Below are 25,579 nucleotides of genomic sequence, written 5' to 3' on the forward strand. Positions count from 1 at the left end.
GAGGTATCATCAACAGTATCATTCGAGGTCATGGATGTGCCATGTGGTGAAGTTGGATAAGACTGTACATACTGGTTCTGGCCACATGCTGTGCTGGAAGGGTGATCCTGCTGAGAACCATTGAAGATTGTCAAATTGGAAACAGAATTGCTGCTCGCATAAATACCTGGTGATGGTGTGAAACTAGAACCTTGCATCTGATAGGTATATGCCGTTTGGCCAGGCTGGGGTGCAGCAAATCATGGGCTGTAACTAAGGCATCCAGTCTGCAGTGCAGATTGCACTTGCGGTAGTCCTCCTTCGGTCTTGATTCCATTAGTGGGCAATCCGTAGTGCTGGCCTGTTTCAGAATATGCTGCATAGACTGCTTGCTGCTGCTTGTCTGAATACTGGGTTTGTCCAGCATGAGCTGTCATTGGCTGCACTGCTGGTGTGGAAAAAATGTGTGGATATAGCATGGTGAATATTGGAGTATTCCTTTTGGATTGTAGCTGCTGCTTGTTATTACTGACCCAGTGTATTTGGTAAGTGATCCATCTCCTGTCGTTGTGGCATCTTCTGTCATCCTGAGCGTGCCATCACTGAGGTTGCGACACTCCCTGTCTGGAGTAAAGTCCGGTTTACGTGAAACAGAGTTGGCGTTAGGTTGCTCCCCATCTGGAGTCTTGTCTATTTTACTGAGTCAGTGTTGGTTTGTTGATTCTCCCCGTCCGGAGTCTTAGCAGGTTCACTGGAATCAGCTGAGATTTCTTGAAGCTGCACGCCTGGAGTCGGAACATGCAGGAATGCATTGACTTGTGGAGAGGTTTGAGCGAATGAGGATGGAAGTATCATGGTGTCACCGGAGTCACCAGTGTTCTCACTGTGATCGTCGAGTGCCTCTGTACACACTAGCTGAGGTCTGTCACTTTGTATATCTTGCATGAGAAGTGGGATGCTGTCGTCACTCGTCTCACATGCCGTGGGTAGATCCTCAGTAGCTGCTTGTTGTTCACTTGGGTTGGGTAAATTATCAGAGTCTTCATCTGGTGGCGCAAGCAATGTGGGTGGATTGTCATTGTCTTGCTGTTGTCCTTCATTTGGGCTTAGACTGTCATTGTCGCTTTGTTCTTCACTGTAGCATGATAGACCGTCATAGTCGTCCTGCTGTGCACTGGAGCGTGGTAGACTGTCATAGTCTTCTTGCTGTTTGCTTGAGCATGGCAGAATTGCATTGTCTGCAGCTAGTTGGTCGGAGGAGGTTGCTAGACCCTCATGGTCTTGTTCCTGCAAGGACTGCGCGTCTGAGTCTTGCGTTGCTTCTATCGTGGAGGCTGTCCACGAGCTTGCTGCGGAGGCTTGTGGCACTGGAGTCACGTCTTGTGTGTGTAAGGACTGCGCTCTGGAGTCTTGCGTTTCTTCTATTGTGGAGTCTGTCCACGTGCTCGCTGTGGAGGCTTGTGACACTGGAGTCACTTCTTGTTCATGCAATGACTGCGGTGTGGAGTCTTGCGTGTCTTCTTTCGTTGGGTCGGGAACCCTGAGCGGTGTGTGGACCACGCTCTGTGTGGCAGCAGGCCGCTCTCTGTGGGCGTGTACCGCTCACTGTCTCTTAATTTCAGGCTGCAGCATCATCCTGCACTCACGAGTTGGGATGTCATATCTGCTGGGCTGAAGACCCTCAAATCCGAAGAATGAATCCGCATCTGCGTCGGATTCAGTATGGGGGTCGCCATTTCTAATGAAAAAACCTTCGTCCGAGTCGTAGTCTTCTAGGACCATCTCATCACTGTTTGCGTCGGAGCTGGCATTGGGCTCGCGAGGTCCAGAGAAAATGTAAAGATCGGTATCAAAGTATTCAAGGTCGGAATCATCGGTTTGGGCGGAGGTAACTGCTTGTTGCAGGGTTCTTCGGAGGTTAATTTCATTTCCTGGTTCAATTTGAGGCATTGTGCTGTCATTCTAGGTGAAGGAAGGTTGTTTTACAGCTTTAAATGATTTTTTTCTTTGATTTGGGACGTTTACCCTTTAAGTGGGCGTGGTCCGGGGCCTCTGACATCATGACGCATGTGACGTAGCGCGGAGGAAGCGATTGCGCATGCACAGATCGCTGTTCCTTTACCGATGGCCGTTTTCGTGATTGCACTTGCGCGGCTTCTCGCGCATGCGCAAATGGACCTTCCGGTTCTGTGCACTTCTCGCGCAACTGCGCAAGTGCAGTGCCTTTAGAAAGATGGCTGCTGATCAAAATCGTTCTCTGCTGCGAGATTTCGGCCTCGTGGTGAGTACTGACGCTTCTCTTACCTTTTCTTGCTGGTTGGAGTGTGTTTGCCTCACAGTATTTGCCGAATTTGTTCAGTACTGCCTGGAAGTCGCTCCTGTTTTGCCCCTTGGAGAACTTGAATTTTAAAAAGATTTCTTCTGCTCTGGCACCGGCGATGGTGAGGAGAAGCTCTGTTTTTTCAGGATCGGCCACTTCTTCTAGTTCTGCTGCCACCAGGAAGATTTCAAACTTTTGCCGGAATGCCCGCCAGTTTTCGTGGAGATTGCCGTGGCACTGGAGCTGCTGCGGAACCCGGATCTCAAACATCTTGCCTGGGTATCATTGCTGGTTGTCACTGTACGCTGAGGTATGGCTATGTGGATTGAAACAGTTCAGTCCTCGTACCATGATTTGTTATATTGTATGTGTAACATAAGCGGCTTCCTTGTGGTGCACTTGACAAAGGAATGTTCAGACGTGGAGATAACTTCAACACGTTTATTAAACTATTTACACTTCTATTACTCGGGTTCGACACTACTGATAATCCTACTATAGCTACCCAGACTGACTAACAGTTGCTGCAATCCACGTGGTGGGTGTAATATTGAATCAACCCTGTGTCTGTACTCACTGACTGTCTCCACTGGAAAGAGGCAGATCATGTGTGTGGTGTCCTTTATATATGGGTTGGTGTAATGCCCCCCTGTGGTCATGTCACCTCCTTGTGTATCGTGAATGTCTATTGGTCGCGTTCTATCTACTTGATCTATTGGTTGAGTGTGTGTGTGTGATGTTTCTGGTGCTCCCTCTAGTGTCTAGCTAGACTACATGCATTTACATTGATGCACATCACCACAAGCCGGACATAGATTTTTTTTCTGGTTGAATCACGCCCTAATCCTTTTGCTAACAGGTTTGAGGTAAACCAGTTGAGAATACAATCTTTTTCAGTTCTTCCTTGAACAAAAATGGACTGACTTCTGTTCCAAATAGAAATTCCTTATAATCTTTTACAACTCTATTCACTCCCACTGTTAAATCGTTAGAAACAATGGGTTTCTCACAAGTTTTACTTTTTGATGTCACTTTCTCTAGAAATTCCTGTCATTTGCACTAGTGCCCTAATTTAGGTATTAACCTCCAACAATTTGCCTCCACATGTCCAATTTTCAGACAGGGGAAAATGTTGGTCTTTTTGACTCACTCAGATCTTCTATATGATCTCCTTGATCATCTTGAAGAGAATTAGCCCCTTTCTTCTTGCTATTTCCTTCTCCAATATTTGGATTCTGCTGATTTGCATTCGGTCCACCTTTCCCACTCACATGTGGGTTTACAAATAGAGATCTACCGCCACACAACTGTCGATGTGAGACATCATATCCATCGATTAAAATTGCAGCCTCACGTTTTTTTAAGACACCTTCTGATCTTCAGGTAAGTTCAAATAACTAATGAAGTATTCTACCAAGATCACATATCATACATATCATAGTGATATGTATATATAAAGACATGTAAAGGGTTAATGGTTACATCTTAGTGTAACACGACCACTGGAGGGCAACATTAGATTCCACTATAAATATGAGAACTCAAAGGATCTTGGGTCTCTTCCAACCAGGAGTGACTAGGCAGCAGAGTGTTCAAGAGATAGATCACAGCATAGTTAGCACATGTGGTTTAAATTAGTTAATACTTTATTCTAGATTACTTGATTACTAGTTATAGTTCTGTAGAGTGTGCAAACTCAATATTAATCAATTCGTTATTCATTAAATCTGTTTTACTTTAAGTTGAAGATTGGTGGTTTCCTCAGAATCACACTGTCAGACCATTCTGGATATATAAAGCAAAGAGTAACAATATATTACCAAAGAGTAATATAACAATCATGATCTCCCGAACATTCTCAAAATTCTGTTCATGTTTCAGGGCCCAAACCACAAGTCCCACAATATTTCCTTCTTCCTCACATATTCTACAAATTTTTCATTTGACTTTTTCTTTCAAGTCTGAAAAGCTAATTCCTATGCTTCAGGGACACGTTCATAGGCATGAAGTATTGCTGTTTTAAATGCCTCACCATTTGAAGATTGCTGGGCTGAAAGACCTGAATAAACATCCATTGCTTGCCAATGAATATACTTTGCAAGTTTTCAAATTTCTTTTCATTGATCAAGTTTGAGCTTTTTCACACATTTTTCCACTTCAGGCTTCTTCATTTGCAGCTGAACTCTAGCCAACTGAACTTCAGGATTAACTTATCCTCTTCGATTTCCAAATACTGTGCTAAAATATTCACTACTTCTGCTTTTTTAGTTCCTGCTTTTAACTCTGACTTCAACATTTCTGTAATGTTATTAACCAAATCTTTGTTAATTGTTGCAGCACTCTCAGATATAAATCTCCCCACTTCAGAAATTTTTCGAGATGAAAATGCCAGAACTGCTTCTCAATAAATAAAATAAAAGTTCACCGTAAAATCTTGTTAGCTTCAAGCTTAGTCAATATCCAGTGTACTTTAAATCAGTCTGTACTTTCAAAATCCTAACAAAAGACCCTGGTTGGGATTCTCCCATCCCATGCTGGGTCAGAGAATCGGCGGGGATCGGGGGGGGGGGGGGGGGGGGGAGCGAATCCTGCCACGCTGCTCCAACGGCGGGCCACCGATTCTCCGGTTGCAGGAGAATCGGCAGCAATCAGGTTGGTGCGGACGCTGTGGCGCCGGGCGGGGGCCGTTGAAAGTGCCCCCCCCCCCCCCCCCTCCGCACCTGGTGATTCTTCGCGCTCGACGGGCCGAGCATCCCTCGAGGTCCACCGAGTCCCGCCGGAGTCATTTGCGTATTGTCCTACCCGGTGGGACCTCGGCATTCTGGCTGCGGGGGCCGCCCTGGAGTGGGGACGGGAAGTGCCGACTCCGGGGGGAGGGGGGGCCTCCACGGTGGCCAGGCCCGCGATTGGGGGCAACCGATCGGCGGGCGGGCTCATTCCGGGGGGTGGGGGGGCCTATGTTCCTCCGTGCCGGGCCCCTGTAGGTCTCCACCATATTGCCCGGGGGCCAGCGCGGAGATGGCCGTGGCACACATGTGCGGACCCGCACCGGCCGTGGTGCGCGCATGCGCGGACACGCGCCGGCCATGGCAGGCTGGCTTTTAGCGCCGGTGCAGCGTACAGCACTCCAGCACTGTTCTAGCCCCCAGGAAGGGGTGAATGCCTGGGCCTGGAGGCCCGTTGACACCGGCGTCGCTCGCGCCGGTTTAGACGCCGCCGTCAACACTTGGCCGGGATTTCAGAGAATCTCAGCCACTAATTCTGTAACATTCCAATTAGGGGCCATTCACATTTAACGAGAAGTGGAACACCTCATTTCAGCCAATAGGGCTATGCCACAAGGTTTTCCGTTTCTTTTGTAAGCAGATCACAAACATTATTGCATATAAGAGGAGGAATCATAACAAGTACAATTAACTTAATAATATAGTTATAATACTTGTCCTCTGCACTCAGGTTAACTTTTTACTTCCCCCACACATTCTCTTATAAGACACAACAATCTTAAAGATATTCACTTCTGAAGGGATCACCCATTAAGTATTCCACAGTTCTCTGCTGAATTCTCCTCAGCTCCAGCTATTCTAAAACTTCCTTTTCACACCCCTTGACTGAAGGTGCCTCAGTCCCTTATGTTGGTTACTTTTCAAATTCAGCTGATTACTTTTTCACAAGTCTCTCTGATCCATCTCCCTGTAATTGATGGAGTTTTTTTCCGATTGAAACAGCTCTGCGAATGCTTTTTCGACTATTATGCTTTTCCTCGCTACAGAGAGAGAAGGGGAGATTCCTTGCTGCTTCCTTCAGTTTTTCCAGATGGCTTCTATCTGCTTCTGGCGTGGCCAATTCCTAAACCGGTACATTCTAAGGAAGGAATTTGATTAAAATGTCTTGCAGTCATTATTGTACTACAAGTAATCACATTTTTGATCTTCCATTTCAGAAACCATTGCCATATTTCATGATAGTAGAAACCAACAGGAAATAGGGTTATTTCATCCTCCACCGAGAGTTTGAGTGTCTGTTGGATGTATCTGACTAGTTAGCAGTTCCAATTGTTTTACTGTTGATTACAATTCAGCACTTTGCATTTCTAATGCCTTCCTTTCAAGAGTCCCCTTTTGAAGTGGACCTTGACACCCCCACGTGTGAAATTCATTGCAACAAGCAGTGCAATCCATAAGACCATAAGACATAGGAGCGGAAGTAATACCATTCGGCCCATCGAGTCCACTCCACCATTCAATCATGGCTGATTTCAACTCCATTTACCCGCTCTCTCTCCATAGCCCTTAATTCCTCGAGAAATCAAGAATTTATCAACTTCTGTCTTAAAGATACTCAACGTCCCGGCTTCCACCGCCCTCTGTGGCAATGAATTCCACAGACCCACCACTCTCTGGCTGAAGAAATTTCTCCTCATCTCTGTTCTAAAGTGACTCCCTTTTATTCTAAGGCTGTGCCCCCGGGTCCTAGTCTCCCCTGCTAATGGAAACAACTTCCCTACGCCCACTCTATTTAAGCCATTCATTATCTTGTAAGTCACTATTAGATCTCCCCTCAACCTCCTAAACTCCAATGAATATAATCCCAGGATCCTCAGACGTTCATCGTATGTTAGGCCTACCATTCCTGGGATCATCCGTGTGAATCTCCGCTGGACCCGCTCCAGTGCCAGTATGTTCTTCCTGAGGTGTGGGGCCCAAAATTGCTCACAGTATTCTAAATGGGGCCTAACTAGTGCTTTATAAAGCTTCAGAACTACATCCCTGCTTTTATATTCCAAGCCTCTAGAGATAAATGACAACATTGCATTTGCTTTCTTAATTACGGACTCAACCTGCAAGTTTACCTTTAGACAATCCTGGACTAGGACTCCCAAGTCCCTTTGCACTTCAGCATTATGAATTTTGTCACCATTTAGAAAATAGTCCATGCCTCTATTCTTTTTTCCAAAGTGCAAGACCTCGCACTTGCCCACGTTGAATTTCATCAGCCATTTCTTGGACCACTCTCCTAAACTGTCTAAATCTTTCTGCAGCCTCCCCACCTCCTCAATACTACCTGCCCCTCCACCTATCTTTGTATCATCGGCAAACTTAGCCAGAATGCCCCCAGTCCTGTCATCTAGATCGTTAATATATAAAGAGAACAGCTGTGGCCCCAAAACTGAACCCTGCGGGACACCACTCGTCACCGGTTGCCATTCCGAAAAAGAACCTTTTATCCCAACTCTCTGCCTTCTGCCTGACAGCCAATCATCAATCCATGTTAGTACCTTGCCTCGAATACCATGGGCCCTTATTTTACTCAGCAGTCTCCCGTGAGGCACCTTATCAAAGGCCTTTTGGAAGTCAAGATAGATAACATCCATTGGCTCTCCTTGGTCTATCCTATTTGTTATCTCTTCAAAGAACTCTAACAGGTTTGTTAGGCACGACCTCCCCTTACTAAATCCATGCTGACTTGTCCTAATCCGACCCTACACTTCCAAGAATTTAGAAATCTCGACCTTAACGATGGATTCTAGAATCTTGCCAACAACCGAGGTTAGGCTAATTGACCAATAATTTTCCATCTTTTTTCTTGTTCCCTTCTTGAACAGGGGGGTTACAACAGCGATTTTCCAATCCTCTGGGACTTTCCCTGACTCCAGTGACTTTTGAAAGGTCATAACTAACGCCTCCACTATTTCTTCAGCTATCTCCTTTATAACTCTAGGATGTAGCCCATCTGGGCCCGGAGATTTATCAATTTTTAGACCTCTTAGTTTCTCTAGCACTTTCTCCTTTGTGATGGCTGCCATATTCAACTCTGCCCCCTGACTCTCCTGAATTGTTGGGATATTACTCATGTCTTCTACTGTGAAGACTGACGCAAAATACTTATTTAGTTCCTCAGCTATTTCCTTGTCTCCCATCACTAGATTACCAGCGTCATTTTGGAGCGGCCCAATGTCTACTTTTGCCTCCCGTTTGTTTTTAATGTATTTAAAGAAACTTTTACTATCATGCCTAATGTTACTGGCTAGCCTACCTTCATATTTGATCCTCTCTTTCCTGATTTCTCTCTTTGATATCCTCTGTTTTTTTTGTAGCCTTCCCAATCTTCTGACTTCCCACTACTCTTTGCCACATTATAGGCGTTCTCTTTTGCTTTGATGCATTCCCTGACTTCCTTTGTCAGCCATGGCTGCCTAATCCCCCCTCTGATAACCTTTCTTTTCTTTGGGATGAATCTCTGTACTGTGTCCTCAATTACTCCCAGAAACTCCTGCCATTGCTGTTCTACTGTCTTTCCCACTAGGCTCTGCTCCCAGTCGATTTTCGTCAGTTCCCCCATCATGCCCCTGTAGTTACCTTTATTTAACTGTAACACCTTTACATCTGATTCTACCTTCTTTCTTTCAAATTGCAGACTGAATTCTACCATATTATGATCACTGCCTCCTAAGTGTTCCCTTACTTTTAGATCTTTTATTAAGTCTGGCTCATTATATAACACTAAGTCCAGAATGGCCTGTTCCCTCGTGGGCTCCATCACAAGCTGTTCCAAAAAGCCCTCCTGTAAACATTCAATGAATTCCCTTTCTTTGGGTCCACTGGCAACATTATTTACCCAATCCACCTGCATATTGAAGTCCCCCATGATCACTGTGACTTTGCCTTTCTGACATGCCCTTTCTATTTTGTGGTGCATTTTGTGCCCCTGGTCCTGACCACTGTTAGGAGGCCTGTACATAACTCCCATTATCGTTATTTTGCTTTTGTGGTTCCTCAACTCTCCCCACACAGACTCCACATCATATGACCCTATGTCGTTTAGTGCTATTGATTTAATTTCATCCCTAATTAACAAGGCAACCCCGCCCCCTCTGCCCACCTCTCTGTCTTTTCAATAGGTTGTGAATCCCTGGATGTTTAAATGCCAGTCCTGAACCCCCTGCAACCACGTCTCTGTGATGCCTACCACATCACACCTGCCAGTCACAATCTGGGACTCAAGCTCATCTACCTTGTTCCGTACACTGCGCGCATTTAAATATAGCACCTTTAATTTTCTATTGACCGTCCCTTTTTGTTTTCTTAGTGTGGTGGACCTTGGTTTCCTGAGCCTTTCCATACACAGTGTCATATTTTGTGAGATGGGGACTATCGTAATCTCTCCTGAGTTCTGTCTTTTCATGCTTTTTTGTATTCCTAAGCAGCTACGCTTCCCACTGATTACTTCACCCCTTGGTTCTCTGACTTTCCCTTCCCTCCCCCCAATCTCTAGTTTAAAGTCCTATTGACCACCCTACATAGTTGTTCCATAAAGGAACGTACAATACCAGACATCAGTCAACTGGTAGTCGCCATCTTTGGTCAGTGTCCTCTTGTATTTATTTTGAGAAAAGTCCTCATTAAACAACTCAATATGCTTTTGGTTAGCTGGTGATATTATCAGTAGATCTCACTCAGTCACAATTTCCCATCATCATGACATTGTCCATTCAGTGTTTGCAAGATACTTATCACCCAACATATTTAGTGATTCTGGATTGGATTTTGTTTATTGTCACGTGTACCGAGGTATAGTGAAAAGTATTTTTCTGCAAGCAGCTCAACAGATCATTAAGTACATGAAAATAAAAGAAAATACATAATAGGGCAACACAAGGTACACAATGTAACTACATAAACACCATCATCGGGTGAAGCATACAGGGGTGTAGTGTTAATGAAGTCAGTCCATAAGAGGGTCGTTTAGGAGTCTGGTAACAGCGGGGAAGAAGCTGTTTTTGAGTCTGTTCGTGCATGTTCTCAGACTTTTGTATCTCCTGCCCATAGGATGAAGTTGCCTCATCCAGTGGTGTGGTATTTGGGCAATAATATAATTTGTTTACTTTTTAAATGAATACTTGTATTTATTTAGTGCTTTATCGTGCTGAAATATCTCAAAGACTTGCACACAATAAATTACTTTTAAAATGCAGTTTATGTTGTTAAGTGAGCTAAAGGGGCAACTGATCTATGCCAGCAACATCTCACAAACAGCTACGAGATCCATGGGCAATTAATGCAATTTATTGTAATATTGGTTGGGGGAGAAATACTTGACAGCATACCAATGACTGTTTTGAAGCTTCAACATTAGCCACTATAACAGTAAAGCTGAGATTATCACGTCATTAAAGCCCATGAGGAAATTGATGTTGTAAGTTCTATTTTGGATCTGCTCTATTTTAATGTGATTGGCTCAACGATTATAAATTCAGCTTGACTCAAAGCTGATAAAATAGTCTTGACTTGATGGTCCTATGACATCATTGGCAAAGAATAAACTATCAGGTTGACCTTGAGCAAGTCCAGAAACATCCTGCCACATGTTCTTTATTAATGCACATGTATTAATAGTTTGTAAGTAGCAGCAGTGACCACAATATTCTGTGAAACCAAGTTTTTAAAAGGTATTTTTATTTGGATTTTGCATTTTTGAAAATGACATAACAAAGTTACAAAATAATACCATAAAATGAAGAAAAAATAATAGCATACATGAGTACAGAATGTACATACTCCCACTAGTTTCGACCTAGGAAATCTTCCAGCTTCCATTTCGTCACAAAATTCAATCTCAAATTAAGCTTCATTCGCATTCCACATGGTCAGTGAAGTTAGGGATTTACTCTGCTTACAATGCAAGTCTTAACTACCTTCCCTTAGGGAGCTGCAAACCTCATAACGTCTAAACTGGAACTCACTCAGCAAGCACCCAGAAAAATTGAAAGCAGAGTATTTTCTGAAGCTCCAACGGTCGACAATAATAACGTCGCGTGCTCTGGGCTGTCCTTAAACCGACCTTTCGTTGAATTATCTCTAGTTTACAATTTCTTTCTTCTTGGATCTGATTAAATAAATGGGTTTTAGAACATTTCAGGGTACACGGAATGATTTTAAATTCATTTAGCTCTATCTTCCGGAAGTGGAACATTCTCTGGAATGCTCTTCATTACAGACAACACACCTCTAGTTATTTAGCTCAGTGAGCCCACCTGCTGTATTTTAGCTCTAGTTTTATTCTCACTTTACTGAACAAACATAGATAATGTTTTGACTGTTATTTCTTTGATGTTCTGGCAATCTCCAAAGCCCGACATTTTAATTACTTGACCTTTTGTAACTTATATCTCCCCAGGGGTAAAAAAATAACTCTACGACATTAACATGAACCATATTTACAACAAACTGCAGTGTGAAGGTAATACATCTGAGCCAAGTACAGATTCCCACAAGAAGGTAGCAGAACAAAGAGACGCCTGTTTTTTCCAAGAAATAAGTCAAAATTGGAACCATCTAATTAGTGCAGCTGGTGCTCAACAAGATTATCTCTTCAGTTTGATTACCATTTGGATCTAACTCTTCGTTAAATGTTAATATTGATCAGGAAAACTGAAGTACAGCCTCTTCCACATGATTAAAACATACAGTGTTAAGTTTCATGGAAAGTCAAGAAATTCATAAAGACCCCAAAACAGGCAAACATGATGCATGATTAACTTGTGCCCATTGCTTCCATTGTTGGCAGCACACAAGTTTCATGCTACCTCCTCATTTAAATGAGTGTAGCAGCCAGCACTAAGCCCAGTGTTAAGTGGCAGCATGCCTGTGCCGTGGGAGCAAACTTATGAGAGGCAAGTATGATATTAATCCAGCCTGCACTACTTAAACTTAGCCTGCATCTGAAAAAATGGGAGCGACATTTTGGCTGAAAGAAATGTTGAAATGGAGTTTGCGAAAAGGAATCCATTGAATCCCTGCATGCAGAAGGAGGCCATTCAGCCCATCGAGTCTGGACCAACCCTCCAAAAGAGCACCCTATATAGGGCCACTCCCCTGCCCTATCCCTGTAATCCTCAATATTGATCATGGCCAATCCACCTAACCTACACATCTTTGGATGGTGGGAGGAAATCAGAGCATTCAGAGGAATCCCATGAAGACCATGAAGCTCCCTTTGGATCCTCGCTGTCTTCAGGGGATGTCCCGGAGGACTGGAGAATAGCCAATGTTGTTCCTCTGTTTAAGAAGGGTAGCAAGGATAATCCCGGGAACTACAGGCCGGTGAGCCTTACTTCAGTGGTAGGGAAACTACTGGAGAGAATTCTTCGAGACAGGATCTACTCCCATTTGGAAGCAAATGGACGTATTGTGAGAGGCAGCACGGTTTTGTGAAGGGGAGGTCGTGTCTCACTAACTTGATAGAGTTTTTCGAGGAGGTCACTAAGATGATTGATGCAGGTAGGGCAGTAGATGTTGTCTATATGGACTTCAGTAAGGCCTTTGACAAGGTCCCTCATGATAGACTAGTACAAAAGGTGAAGTCACATGGGATCAGGGGTGAGCTGGCAAGGTGGATACAGAACTGGCTAGGCCATAGAAGGCAGAGAGTAGCAATGGAAGGATGCTTTTCTCATTGGAGGGCTGTGACCAGTGGTGTTCCACAGGGATCAGTGCTGGGACCTTTGCTCTTTGTAGTATATATAAATGATTTGGAGGAAAATGTAACTGGTCTGATTAGTAAGTTTGCAGATGACACAAAGGTTGGTGGAATTGCAGATAGCGATGAGGACTGTCGGAGGATACAGCAGGATTTAGATTGTTTGGAGACTTGGGCAGAGAGATGGCAGATGGAGTTTAATCCGGACAAATGTGAGGTAATGCATTTTGGAAGGTCTAATGCAGGCAGGGAATATACAGTGAATGGTAGAACCCTCAAGAGTATTGAAAGTCAAAGAGATCTAGGAGTACAGGTACACAGGTCATTGAAAGGGGCAACACAGGTGGAGAAGGTAGTCAAGAAGGCATACGGCATGCTTGCCTTCATTGGCCGGGGCATTGAGTATAAGAATTGGCAAGTCATGTTGCAGCTGTATAGAACCTTAGTTAGGCCACACTTGGAGTATAGTGTTCAATTCTGGTCGCCACACTACCAGAAGGATGTGGAGGCTTTAGAGAGGGTGCAGAAGAGATTTACCAGAATGTTGCCTGGTATGGAGGGCATTAGCTATGAGGAGCGGTTGAATAAACTCGGTTTGTTCTCACTGGAACGAAGGAGGTTGAGGGGAGACCTGATAGAGGTATACAAAATTATGAGGGGCGTAGACAGAGTGGATAGTCAGAGGCTTTTCCCCAGGGTAGAGGGGTCAATTACTAGGGGGCATAGGTTTAAGGTGAGAGGGGCAAGGTTTAGAGTAGATGTACGAGGCAAGTTTTTTACGCAGAGGGTTGTGGGTGCCTGGAACTCGCTACCGGAGGAGGTGGTGGAAGCAGGGACGATAGTGACATTTAAGGGGCATCTTGACAAATACATGAATAGGATGGGAATAGAGGGATATGGACCCAGGAAGTGTAGGAGATTGTAGTTTAGTCTGGCAGCATGGTCGGCACGGGCTTGGAGGGCCGATGGGCCTGTTCCTGTGCTGTACATTTCTTTGTTCTTTGTTCTTTTGACACGAGGAGAACATGCAAGCTCCTCACATATAGTCACCCAAAGCCAGAATCAAACCTAGATCCCTGGCGCTGTGAGACAGCAATGCCAACCACCTGCTGTTTGACACTGGAAAGATGCAGCACGGCAAAGAGTGAGAGAGAGCCAAAGAGTTTCCAAAATTGCACTGGAGTTCTTGGTGGAGGAGATGAACAGGAGGAAAGATGCTAATGATCCAAGTACGATGCTTAGGGGGCTAAGGAGGCCTGCCAGACAAACTCCCAGAAGATAATGGGACCAGATAGCTATGGCAGTCATGAGTAGCATTGTTTCAAGAGGTTCAACGATCTCACATTATGCAGTTTTGTTCCTTTTGCTCTCCCATGTCCCTTTTCAGTTTTGCTGTAGTTGAAGTCAAGTTAAAAAGAAACTCCGAAAAGAGTGTGGCGTCAGTTTTCATCTTCAACCCATCAGCAGTAACTTGGACGTATTGCCTTTTGGATGAGAAGCTAAACCAAGGTTTTATGTGCGGAAGATTCCAGGGCACATTTTGGAAGACACGGTATCCATGGTGTTCTAGCCAATATTTATTCCCTAGTAAACACCACCAAGAAAAAAATTAATTAGCTGGTCATTAATGTGATGAATGTAGGAAATTAATATATATCGTATTTTAGATTTGTTACAGTAAGGTTTTTAAAGCCTAGGCTAAGGTATTTATTTGTTGCAGTACTATTATGAAAACGCCTAGGGCAAGGTATCCAGGCTGTGTATCTGCTAAAGCTGTAATTAAGACATAAAAGATGAGGTCATGATTGATTCCAACCACTTACTTGGTTACAGGTGAAGGGCTAATGGGATATTATGAGTGCTGGAGGTTCCCTGGGGAATCGATAATTTATGAGAGGTTGTATTTAGTCCAAGATAAACAGATCATGTGACATCTTATTGGGATACAGATGATGTAATTAATGGGAGGATCCAGGTCTGTCTGTAGTTTTGCAGGTTGCCAGACAATTTGAGCCTGACAAGACAGAAGGATTTTATGTTGAACAGCAGTTTTGCCAAATGCTGCTAGGTTGAGCAGAAGTGTACTGAAACTGCTCTTGAAAGGACCTCTCTTCAAAAGTCTGCACAACTGAGCAAGCAAACCAGTTTTTTTCAACTTTATTTATTTGAACTGTATTGAGTAGCTTAATTGGAGTTAGCAGCAGGTATAGATAGTAAGTTGAAGGTTTTCCTTGAGTTTAAGAACTACTTAGCTGATAGTTGTAAAACTATGTTCTTTGATGTCAAAGTGTTCAATTCTGAGTTTAAATTAAAGTTTGTTTTAACATAAAAGATACCCATTGGTCAGAGTCATTACTCCTGGGGTATCTTTTCCTCGCTGGTCTACAAATTTAAAAACACTGTTTAGTGGTCTCGACTGGTATCCTAACGAATGTTGGTGTCTGGTCCAGTATCTTAATATTATCACATTGCTGTGTATGGGAGATTGCTGAGTGTACTGGATGGGATTCTCGCTTAATTTTAATGTTGTCAACTTCTTAATCACAAACTCTTGTCAAATGGTTTCGAAAAATCTACTGGAATATTTGCTGAGGTTATACCTAGCTTTATCGATGTTTTTCACATTCAGCAAGTTTATCTAATAAATGCTGAAGTCAGGAAGGTACCAAGATTTGAAGGATGCCCTGCGATCAGACATGAGACATCCTGGGATCATGAAAAACACTATGTAATTACAAGTGGTCCTTACTTGTTTTCCTCATTATTAATATTAGAAATCCTACAGCTAAGAAGGTTGTCATTTCGCCCATCGAGTCTGCACGGACCCTTTGAAAGAGTACCCTATCTTGGCGCATTCCGCTGCCCTATCCCCTGAACTCCACCTAATCTACTCATCCTTGGACACTAAGGGACAATTTAGCATGGCCAATCCACCTAACTTGCACATCCTTGGACAGTTAGAGGAAATCCACGCAGACACGGGAAGAACGTGCAAACTCCACCCAAGGTAGAATTGAACCCGGGTCCCTGGTGCTGTGATGCAACAGTACTAACCAGTCAGATGGCAGAAAACAAAAACTTTTACCAAATTAATTCAGAAATAGTGGGCCACATTTAGTGTAAAGATATATTTCAATTGCGTCAGATTAGTTAGCCTTTTTGTGTTGCTGGCCCATGTGGGTGGGTAGCCCTAGTCACCAAAATAATACCCTTATGACATCAATCCTAAGAAGGGGACGATGTGAGTGATCAATGACACCCTCAGTAAATCACAACCATAACACTCCCATCCCACCCTCACTGCCCATGACAGACCACCCCTCCCATGAACTTGTGCCCTCTTGTGCCAGCCCCGCCCCTTGCAAACCCCTCTGTGATTACTCACTACAAGGTGCGGGCCTTGGGTTGGCAGTGACAGCGGGCCTGCACCATGGGATGGAGGGTAATGCCGATCTGCTCTGTGATGAGCTCTTGTGCTCCGCATTGTTTGACAACGTCTAAATCCTGCCCATGGTAGCACATTCCACCATCCACCTGGGTGATGCCTGCATGCGAGCTAGCCATTCCATCACACGGTCACGCCGAACCCTTGGGGTGACGGTTGTGGGGGTGCGGTGGGGGATGGTGTGGAGAGGGGGACATGTGAGCGGTGAGTGCTGGCTGTACTGGGGTCCATGCCCCAAGGCCCCCCGGCCTTCCAGCAGAATGCCCCATTCACCCCCAGAGTCCCCAGTGCAGTCAGCCCAGCCCATCACCCACACCTTTCTGACAGAGCACCGAGGCAGGTTATAATGTAGTGAACATGTGTTTATTGTGTATATATATATACAGATTAGTTCCCTAGCCCCTATTGCTATCTTATGTGCTGTACCCGTGCCTACCTAGCTGGTGTCCACCATTCTGCCCTTACGGGCCATGACGATATGTCTAGATGGATTCCCAGGCGGTACATCAGGAGTGGAGATGGCCTGCTGGCATTCCCCCCCCTGTGACCTGGGTCCCCTTTAGCGGCTCCCTTCCAGACAACCGAGCCTAAATTGGCCTGGCTGCTGCTCAGGTATCCCAAGTGGCGTGGTGTCACCCTGTTCTGCCCGCTGCCCATTTGATGTTCCAGGGAGAGGAAGGGGGGAGACGAGGCACTGTGGTGTTCCAGTACCTTCCCTGTGGGAGACACTGGCAAGGCCCCATTGCCTCCTCAACCCTTGGGGTGCCCGATGGCCCTCAGGCTGCTTAATGGGATGATGGGAGTGAGCGGAGCTAACCCCTGAGGCTCCCCGCCACCTGCCACTGCCCAGTCCTGGAGGCCCGCTCTTGTCCCAACTAGGGTCTCCATAATCGCAGCCATGGAGCACAGGGAGAGCACCACCTCCGTCTGGGACTACGCCACATCACCCAGTGAATGTGCCACCACATATGGGGTCTGTGCCACATTAGCCAGTGACTGTGCCATCTCCCTCTGGGACTGAGCCACCTCCCTCTATGTCTGTGCCATGTCGGCCAACGCCAGGGCAATGCCGCCGCCACTCTCAGTGATGACCCGCTGTGACTGGGCCACACTCTGGAGCGCCGCTACAATGTCCAGGTGGTTCTGGCATTTTGCTGCCTGTGACAGGGCAGCCCTGTCCTGGGCCTCAGCCACTGCCTGCACAGATTGCCACAGGCCTTGACCCATGGCCGAAACATTCGCCCCCCAGTGCCTCCACCACATATGCCACCCGTGTGGTGTTAACCTGGGTGGTATGCATTGTCGGCACCACCTCCTGCTCCTCCACGTGATTGGATCATCCCAACTGCACCTGCAGGTGCAAATGTTTGCAGAGAGCCCCTCATAGAATTTACATTGCAGAAGGAGGCCATTCGGCCCATCGAGTCTGCATCGGCCCTTACAAAGAGTACCCTACTGAAGCTGACGTATCTACCCTATCCCCGTAACCCAGTAACCCTCACTTAACATTTTTTGGACACTGAGGGCAATTTTAGTACAGCGAATCCAACTAACCTGCACATCTTTGGACTGTGGGAGGAAACCGGAGCACCCGGAGGAAACCCACGCAGACACGGGGAGAACGCGCCCACTCCACACAGACAGTGACCCTGCCGGGAATCGAACCTGGGACCCTGGAGCTGTGAAGCAACTGTGCTAACCACTGTGCTACCGTGCTGCCCTGGCTCTGCGCCTGCATCTCCACAATTGATGGGACTATCGTTCCAGAAGCCCAAAACCCATCTGGATGGCAGCTTGTCCCTGAGGTCAGCCCACCCTCCGACTGTGCACCCTCTTGGGGGTTCCTTCATCCATCTGTTGTACCACGGCATGTGTGTGGTGCATACCAGATAGTGCCCCAGGAGCCTCTTCACTGAAGTGCCCAACTGAGGTGAGTGTCCCTGGGATCCTGGAGGATGTTTGAGATAGCTGTGACGAAAAATCGGTGTCTTCCCGGTCTCAGACTCCGGGATGTCACAGCATGCAGGTCGAGGGCTCCCGTCGGTATCTTCATCTTCACTGCTCTTCACTTGGGGTTGTGGTTGGGGTAAGGGACACCAGAAGGGCCCACCTCACCACCAGCAGATCCTGCAAGACACAAGACAAGATGCATCGCGGGCCTGGGGGCGGGGGGGGGGTGGGGAGTGGGGGTGGTGGCGGTATATGGGTGGAGGAGGGGAATGTTGGGAGAGGGGTTGGTGGAGGAGAGTGGGCGCGGGGGGTGGTGGTGGTGGAGCGGGGATGTGGGGGAAGGTGTGGGTGTGGTGATGGGTGTGAGGTGGTGTGGGTGTGGGTGTGGATGGAGGGTTGGTGGTGGTGGGGGTGGTGTTGGGGTGGTGACACACATGCCATGGGGAACCACAGCTCAGTGGAGTCTTGTTTCCTTTCCCGATGCCGACTTCCACTTTGGCAACTGCGCTTTCTCCGGGCACACCAGCACATCCAGTGCCATCTGTTCCGCTGTGCTGAGGGGCTGGAGTTCCGGGGTCCCCAAACATGAGAGTCTTCTCCCTCTCATGGCGTTTATGAGCAGCCTTCTCCTGGGGGATGTGGGGGGAAACAGAAAATGCAGTGTTAGACAATTCAACGCATGCGGCCCAGGGTACCTGGTGGCTTCAGTTGCCAAGGCACCTGGCATGGGTGCCAGCATGTGGTGCAGAGTGGGTGTTCGGCCGCCCCCCTGGCGGGGGGTATGGTGGGGTGTGGGGGAGGAGTTACGGGTGCGTTGGACGGGGGTTGGTGCTAGGGGCACAGTGCTGTCTACTTACCCTGGCCGCCCTGAGGAGGTTGTGCAGTTTTTTCCGGCACTGCTGGACGGTCCTCACCTGTTGCCCATGGCGCTCATGACCTGTGCCACCTGCCTCCAGGCACAGTGACTGCGGCGGCTGACAGCCTCCTTCCCACCCCAGGGTACAGGGTCATCCGCATCCCCTCCATGACGCCCAGCAGGGGCTCGAGTTCAGCATTCGTGAAACGGGGTGCCGCTATCCTTGCTGCCATCTTGTTGGCTGGGTGAATGTGCATCGGGAGGGAAGTGTGTATATGCAGCTGCAGCTTGTCAGTCTCCTGTATGTTGTTGCGCGTTTCTTTTACTTTGTCTTTCTGTGGCTCTGTTCCAATTATGGCAATCAGTGGGTTTGCCCTTCTTTCTGTGTTATCTATGCCTTAATGCTTCGAGTCGCCAGCTATCAAATGATACCACCACAGGTTTCAACTGGCTATCGATCAAAGAGCCAAACACCAGTTAGTTAGTTCAAAGTCAAAGGTACTTTATTTACACACAATTAGTCATGCAACATATACACTACGAGGTAACTACGCCTATCGTCTAAGACAACCTGTACTTAACTTCGGGCACCCGGCTTAGGTCAGAAAACAGTGGCCGCTGTTCGCTTCTGGATCTCTTGGGTTCGATGGAGTAACTGCTGCTCAGCCGGGCTCATCCGTCTGGTAGCGAGCGTTCAACTTGGACTGGCTTCTGGTGTTGCTGCACTTGGCGATGGACGTGACCGGGGTACCAGGCCAAAAGAGAGCGAACATATGGCAAACTCTTCTTCTTATACTCGGGGGGTTTTCGCGCACTTTTGAGCGGTCCTTCGCTTTGGGCCTTATTAATTGGGTGATCCCTAATCACTCTGTTTGATTCCTTAGCCAAGAGGTGGGCCGCCTTTTAGTCTGCCGTTCAATAAAAGCTGTGTCGGGGTGTGCTCGGTCAAAATGGTTACTGGGTTGAGTCCGGTTATATATGAGAAGTACTGTACCGCCCAGAAAACTGCTAACAGGTGCCTCTCGCAGGCTGAAAATCCTTGTTCCACCGGATCTAAGACTCGTGAGGCATAGGCTATGGGTCCTAGACGATCGTGCCTTTCTTGCAGGAGTACGGCCGAAAGGGTTTGGCCTGTGGTCGCTACCTCTATCGCGTACGGGGAGTGTGGATCTGGGGCTTGCAAAGCGGGGGCTGTGCTCAGGGCGCGTTTCAATGCATCCACAGCATCCGTGTGCTGTGGAAGCCATTTCCATGGATCCTGTTTCTTTAGGAGCTCAGAAAGTGGGGCTGCTTTTGTGGCGAATCCATCTAGGTGGTTCCTACAATATCCAACCAGTCCTAAAAATGACCGGAGTGCTGTAACGTTTTGGGGCAAGGGCAAATTTACATTGGAATCAATGAGTTTGAGTTCGAGCTCATGCTTCCCATGCGTGATGACCGTACTTAAATATGTGACTTTTTCCTGACGGATTTGGGCTTTCTTGGGGTTAATTTTGCATCCAATCGATGTGAGCAGTTCTAATACTTCAGAAAGAAGCGAGATGTGCTCTTCCTTGGTGTCCGTCTGTAGGAGCAAGTGGTCCACATACTGAACAAGGAGTTCAGGGCGGTAAAATTTAGGTAATCCGTTTGCCAATTGTCTGTGAAAAATGGAGGGGGAGTTATGGAAGCCTTGTGGAAGGTACGTCCACGTGTACTGCTGTCCCTGGAAGGTGAACGCAAATTTATTCTGGCATGCTTTGTCCAGTGGTATGGACCAAAAGCCATCACTAATATCTAACACCCTAAAATATTTCGACTGGAGTCCCTGTCTCAACATGGTCTCGGGACTCGTGGCAACAGTGGGGGCTGCTAGGCGGGTTACTTTGTTTAATTCTCTGTAGTCAATTGTCAGTCGCCATGATCCATCGGGTTTTCTTACTGGCCAAATTGGGGTATTATTTGTTGATGCAATTTGTCGAATCACGCTTTGATTCAATAAACTTTGAATTACCTTGGCTATCTCTCCCTCGGCTTGCTGGGGGAAGCCGTACTGTTTCTGAGGCTTGGGATCGGGACCTGTAATGTTTACTACACCTGGGATTTTGCCGCAGTCGTGCTTGTGCTGGGCAAATGCTGCCTTATGTCTTTTCAAGATCTCTCTAACCGCTTTGTCTATGGTAATGGTTTGTGGATCAAACGAGTACTCTCCTACTGAGCTGATTCTATGGGCATAATCTCCTACTGTGAGCGTGGCGGAGGCTTGCGCTGCTCTAGCCATTTTCCATATGCATTGGTTGACTGGGTCGAATGAAAGGATGTGTTCTGTTGCCTGGGGTAAATCTACTAAAACAGCCGTGTATTTTGTCCTAATATTACCGAGCTGTACGTCCACAGGGGCTGTGATGTGTCCCTGCTGGAGGTGACCTGTAAAGCCACTAAGGGTAATGGTATCCGTAGGGGCCATATTTCTTTCTAGTACATGGTGGAGGAGTTTAACGTGGTTCGGGACCCTCGTGTGTCCCAAAGGAACTCTAAGGGGTGTCCCCGGACTGTGCCTGCAACGACCGGTCTTCCGGTCTTATCCCAAAGGCTATCGCAGACCCAAGTTGGGTGCCCGAACACCGTCAGTCAGTGCCATTCATGGCCGAATTATCTGGTCGGGCGCTAACACTGTGAATGGGTCGGGTATTGTTTCTGGGGGTGGTCTTTGGGTGCTGATTCCTTTGCTGCTTCGGGGGGGGCATTGCATTCTCGTGCGTAATGTACCTCGTGTCCCCAATTATAGCATTCCTGTGTCTTGGGGTGCTGCGCTGTACCTCTGCCTTCATTTACCCCTACGGGGTCTTGGTGTGCCCTTACTGGATTCATTGTGGCGTCTACTCTCTCATGCTCTGTCTTTTTCTATACAGACTGTTCCCAAGCTCTGGACAATCGTTTCAGAACCCACACTTCATTGTGTGTTGGGTCTGAGGGGTCGTAACTGGCGCATGCCCTCTGTCCTGCCTCTGTGGCATGGGATACTAACGTACGGGTCCATTTGGCCGTATTGTTTGCTGATGAATGGGCGCGGGCTAACTCACCAAATACAGCAGTAAAATGGATCCAAAGGCGTCCAGCAAATGCTGTTGGATGCTCTCCCTTTTTCTGCCTGCACCGGTTGAGTCCGTCTACCGGATCTCCTCTATTATTGCCTATAGTCTAAAATGGCCATTTTCATTTCTTGGAGGCTACCTCCTCCTACATTTTGTGGGTCGGGAAGGGCTGAACTAACTGAGGGGTCTAAGCACATAACTATGAGCTTTACCTCTTCCGGCTTGTCTAAACCACATATGAGGGTTTGTTGTTTTACTAACTCGAAAAAGTGATGTGGATCCGATGTGGGGTGGAAAGTATCCTTCGCTTTGGGCCTTACTAATTGGCTGATCACTCTGTTTGATTCCTTAGCCAATAAGTGGGCGGGGATCTGGATGGCTGGGCGTGTCCCAAGTGGTCACTGACCCCGTTGTTTGCGTTTCCCTTGAACAGGGAGTGGCACCAAAATGTCTGGGGCTGTCCCGGTTGCTTGAGTACCAGTCCTTTGTTTTGGTGAAGATGGGCCATCAAATGCTAATCGGCCCCATTACAATACTAATTGGACGGAGTTTCGATACCTTCTGGACTTCTTGCTTATGAATATGCATTTCAGGCTCTGAGCCTGCCTGAGTCTTGGCTTGTCCATTTTACCTGCCAGGCTTTGCGAGTTTCTCTGTACCTTGTTGGAAGTGGCCATCCCAGGTGGCTACAATGTCAATCCTGGACCCAGGGAATCCGGCACCATTTCTCATTGGAAACGATCGTGTTCCATGTGGCGCCGGAACTAGCCCCTTTCCAGCCAGTGAATTGGTCCAGGTACGGCATCAATTCTGCTGTCGTAGAAGTTCACTAATCCTGCCCCGTCATCAGCCTCAGGAACGGAGAATCCGGCCGCCTATGTTTCTTTTTGGAAAATGACAGGCTATGGTGGCCTTAATGTGGTGGCACGGTAGCACAGTGATTAGCACTGCTGCCTCACTGTGCCAGGGACCTGGGTTCAATTCCGGCCTCGGATGACTGTCCGTGCGGAGTTTGCACTTTCTCCCCTTGCCTGCGTTGGTTTCCTCTGGAGATGGCAAATTAGGTGGATTGGTCATGATTGTTGCCCATCAGTGTCCAGGAATGTACACATTAGGTGGTGTTAGGGATAGGGTTGGAGCAGACTCGATGGGCCAACTGGCCTCCTTCTGCGCTGTAGAGATTCTATGTTTCTATGAATTTGAACCACTTGTGTCAAGTATAAAAGCTGGGTAGCAGAACACCTGCACTGATATTGTGCTGGCTCGATCTCAGCAAATTAGCATGACAGAAAATGTCAGTCTGTATAATGATAATTGGCACGTTGTGTGGCAGGATGCATCTGGTTGGGTTGGATGCTTATTACCTGTTAATTGCAATGACCTAATTAATGGATTACTAAAGATTTGAAGATGATAAATTATGACAGAGTGTGTAAATATGTTCCAACCATTAGTGCTTCATGTCACAGAATCACAAAACCACAGAATTGCTTTGGAGCAGAAGGAGGACATTTGGCCCATCATTTCTGCACCGGCTCTCCGAATGCGCATTATGACTTAGTGCCACTGTTCTGTAATTTCCTCCTAACTCTGCACATAGTTTCTATTCAAATAATCATCCAAAGCCCTCTTGAATGCTGTGATTGAACTTGCATTCAACATACTTGCAGGAAATGCATTCCAGACCTGAACCATTTGCTGTGTGGTAAAGGTTTTCCTCACATTGCATTTGCTTCTTTTGCAATGCATTTTAAATCTGTGCCCTCACATTCTTGATCCTTTTATGAGCAGGAACAGTTTTTCCCCAATCTACTGTCTCCTGTCCTCTCATGATTTTGAACACCTCTATCTATGTGGGGCGACAGTGGCTTAGTGGTATTGTCACTGGATTAATATTCCAGATATCCAGGGTAATTCTTTGGGGACCCGGATTTGAATCCCACCAGTGCAGTTGGTAAAATTTCAGTAAGAGTCCAGAATTAAAAGTCCAATGATGACCATGAAACCATTGTCGATTGTTGTAAAAACCCATCTGGTTCTCTAATGTCCTTTAGGGAAGGAAATTTGCTGTCCTTACCTGGTCTGACCTACAAATGACTCCAGATCCACAGCAATGTGCTTGACTGTTAAATGCCCTCAGGGATGGGCAATAAATGCTCCCACATCCCTTGAACTAATAAAGGAAATATCATTTTAGCCTTCTCGTCAAGGAGAACGGTTGCAACTTCTCCAATTTGTCTTCATAGCTGATGTTATCATAGCTGACATCCTTATCCCTGGAAGCATTTTTGTAGACGCAATCTGCACTCTCTCCAACATGTTCACATCCTTCCAATAGTGTGGCAACCAGAACTGTAAACAATACATAATCTGAGGTCTAACTAGTGTCCTATTCAAGTTCAGCATAACCTCCTTGCTATTGTACTTCATGTCCCTATTAGTAAAACCCAGGATATTGTATATTTTATTAACTGCTCTCTTCACCTATCCTATCCTTTTAATTTCCTTATACACATCTACACCCAGGTCCCTCTGAACCTGCACAGCCTTTAGAGTTGTACCACTTATTTTCTATTGGCTCATACCTTCCGGTCATTTTTCTGAATTAAATGGTGGGATTCTCCGACCCTCCGCCGGGTCAGAGGATCGCCAGGGAGCACCGTGAATCCCGCCCCCGTCGGCTGCCGAATTCTCCGGCGCCAGGGTTTTGGCAGGGGTGGGAATCGTGGCGCGTCGGTCGGCGGCTGCTGGCAGCGGCCCCCGCGGCGATTCTCCGGCCCGCGATGGGCCGAGTGGCCGCCTGTTTTCGGCGGCTCCTGCCGGTGTAAATCACACCAGGTTCTTACCTGCGGAACCTGGCTCCACGGGCGGCCTGCAGAGTCCTCGGGTGGGGGGGGGCGCGGGAGGATCTGGCCCCGGGGGGTGTCCCCACGGTGGCCTGGCCGCGATCAGGCCCACCGATCTGTGGGCGGGCCTATGCCGTGGAGGCAGTGTTTCCCTCCGCAACGGCCGTTGTCAACCTCCGCCATGGCCGGTGCAGAGAAGAACCCCCCTGTGCATGCACTGGGATGACGCCAGCACTCTGAATCTGCTGGTCTGCTATTTTATGAATGCTGATCGAAAAGTGCTGCGATGAACCGACAGATGAAAATGAATAGGGCAGGGCTAAATTGGCCAGTTTGTGCTGCTGTTTAGGTGAGTTATTACACTTTTTATTTGTGCTTTTTATTTTCAGTCCGGAATCATCGAGCAGAAGCAGGAGACATCGGGAGCCATTTTTTTGGTTGGTTAGTGTTTTCTATTATTAGTGTTTGACATTTATGTGTTTAAAATGTAAATGGAGTGAAAGGAAGATTTTATTTGAACTTTGCTTTGTTATGAGGCTGTTAATTCTATGAAAGAAACTATAATGGAGAGAATGCGGCGATCACTCGCTAAGGAGTATGATTGTGCACCTAAGATCCTCCATGTTACTG

Source organism: Scyliorhinus torazame, chromosome 18 (genome assembly GCF_047496885.1).
Source record: "Scyliorhinus torazame isolate Kashiwa2021f chromosome 18, sScyTor2.1, whole genome shotgun sequence".
NCBI lineage: Eukaryota > Metazoa > Chordata > Chondrichthyes > Carcharhiniformes > Scyliorhinidae > Scyliorhinus > Scyliorhinus torazame.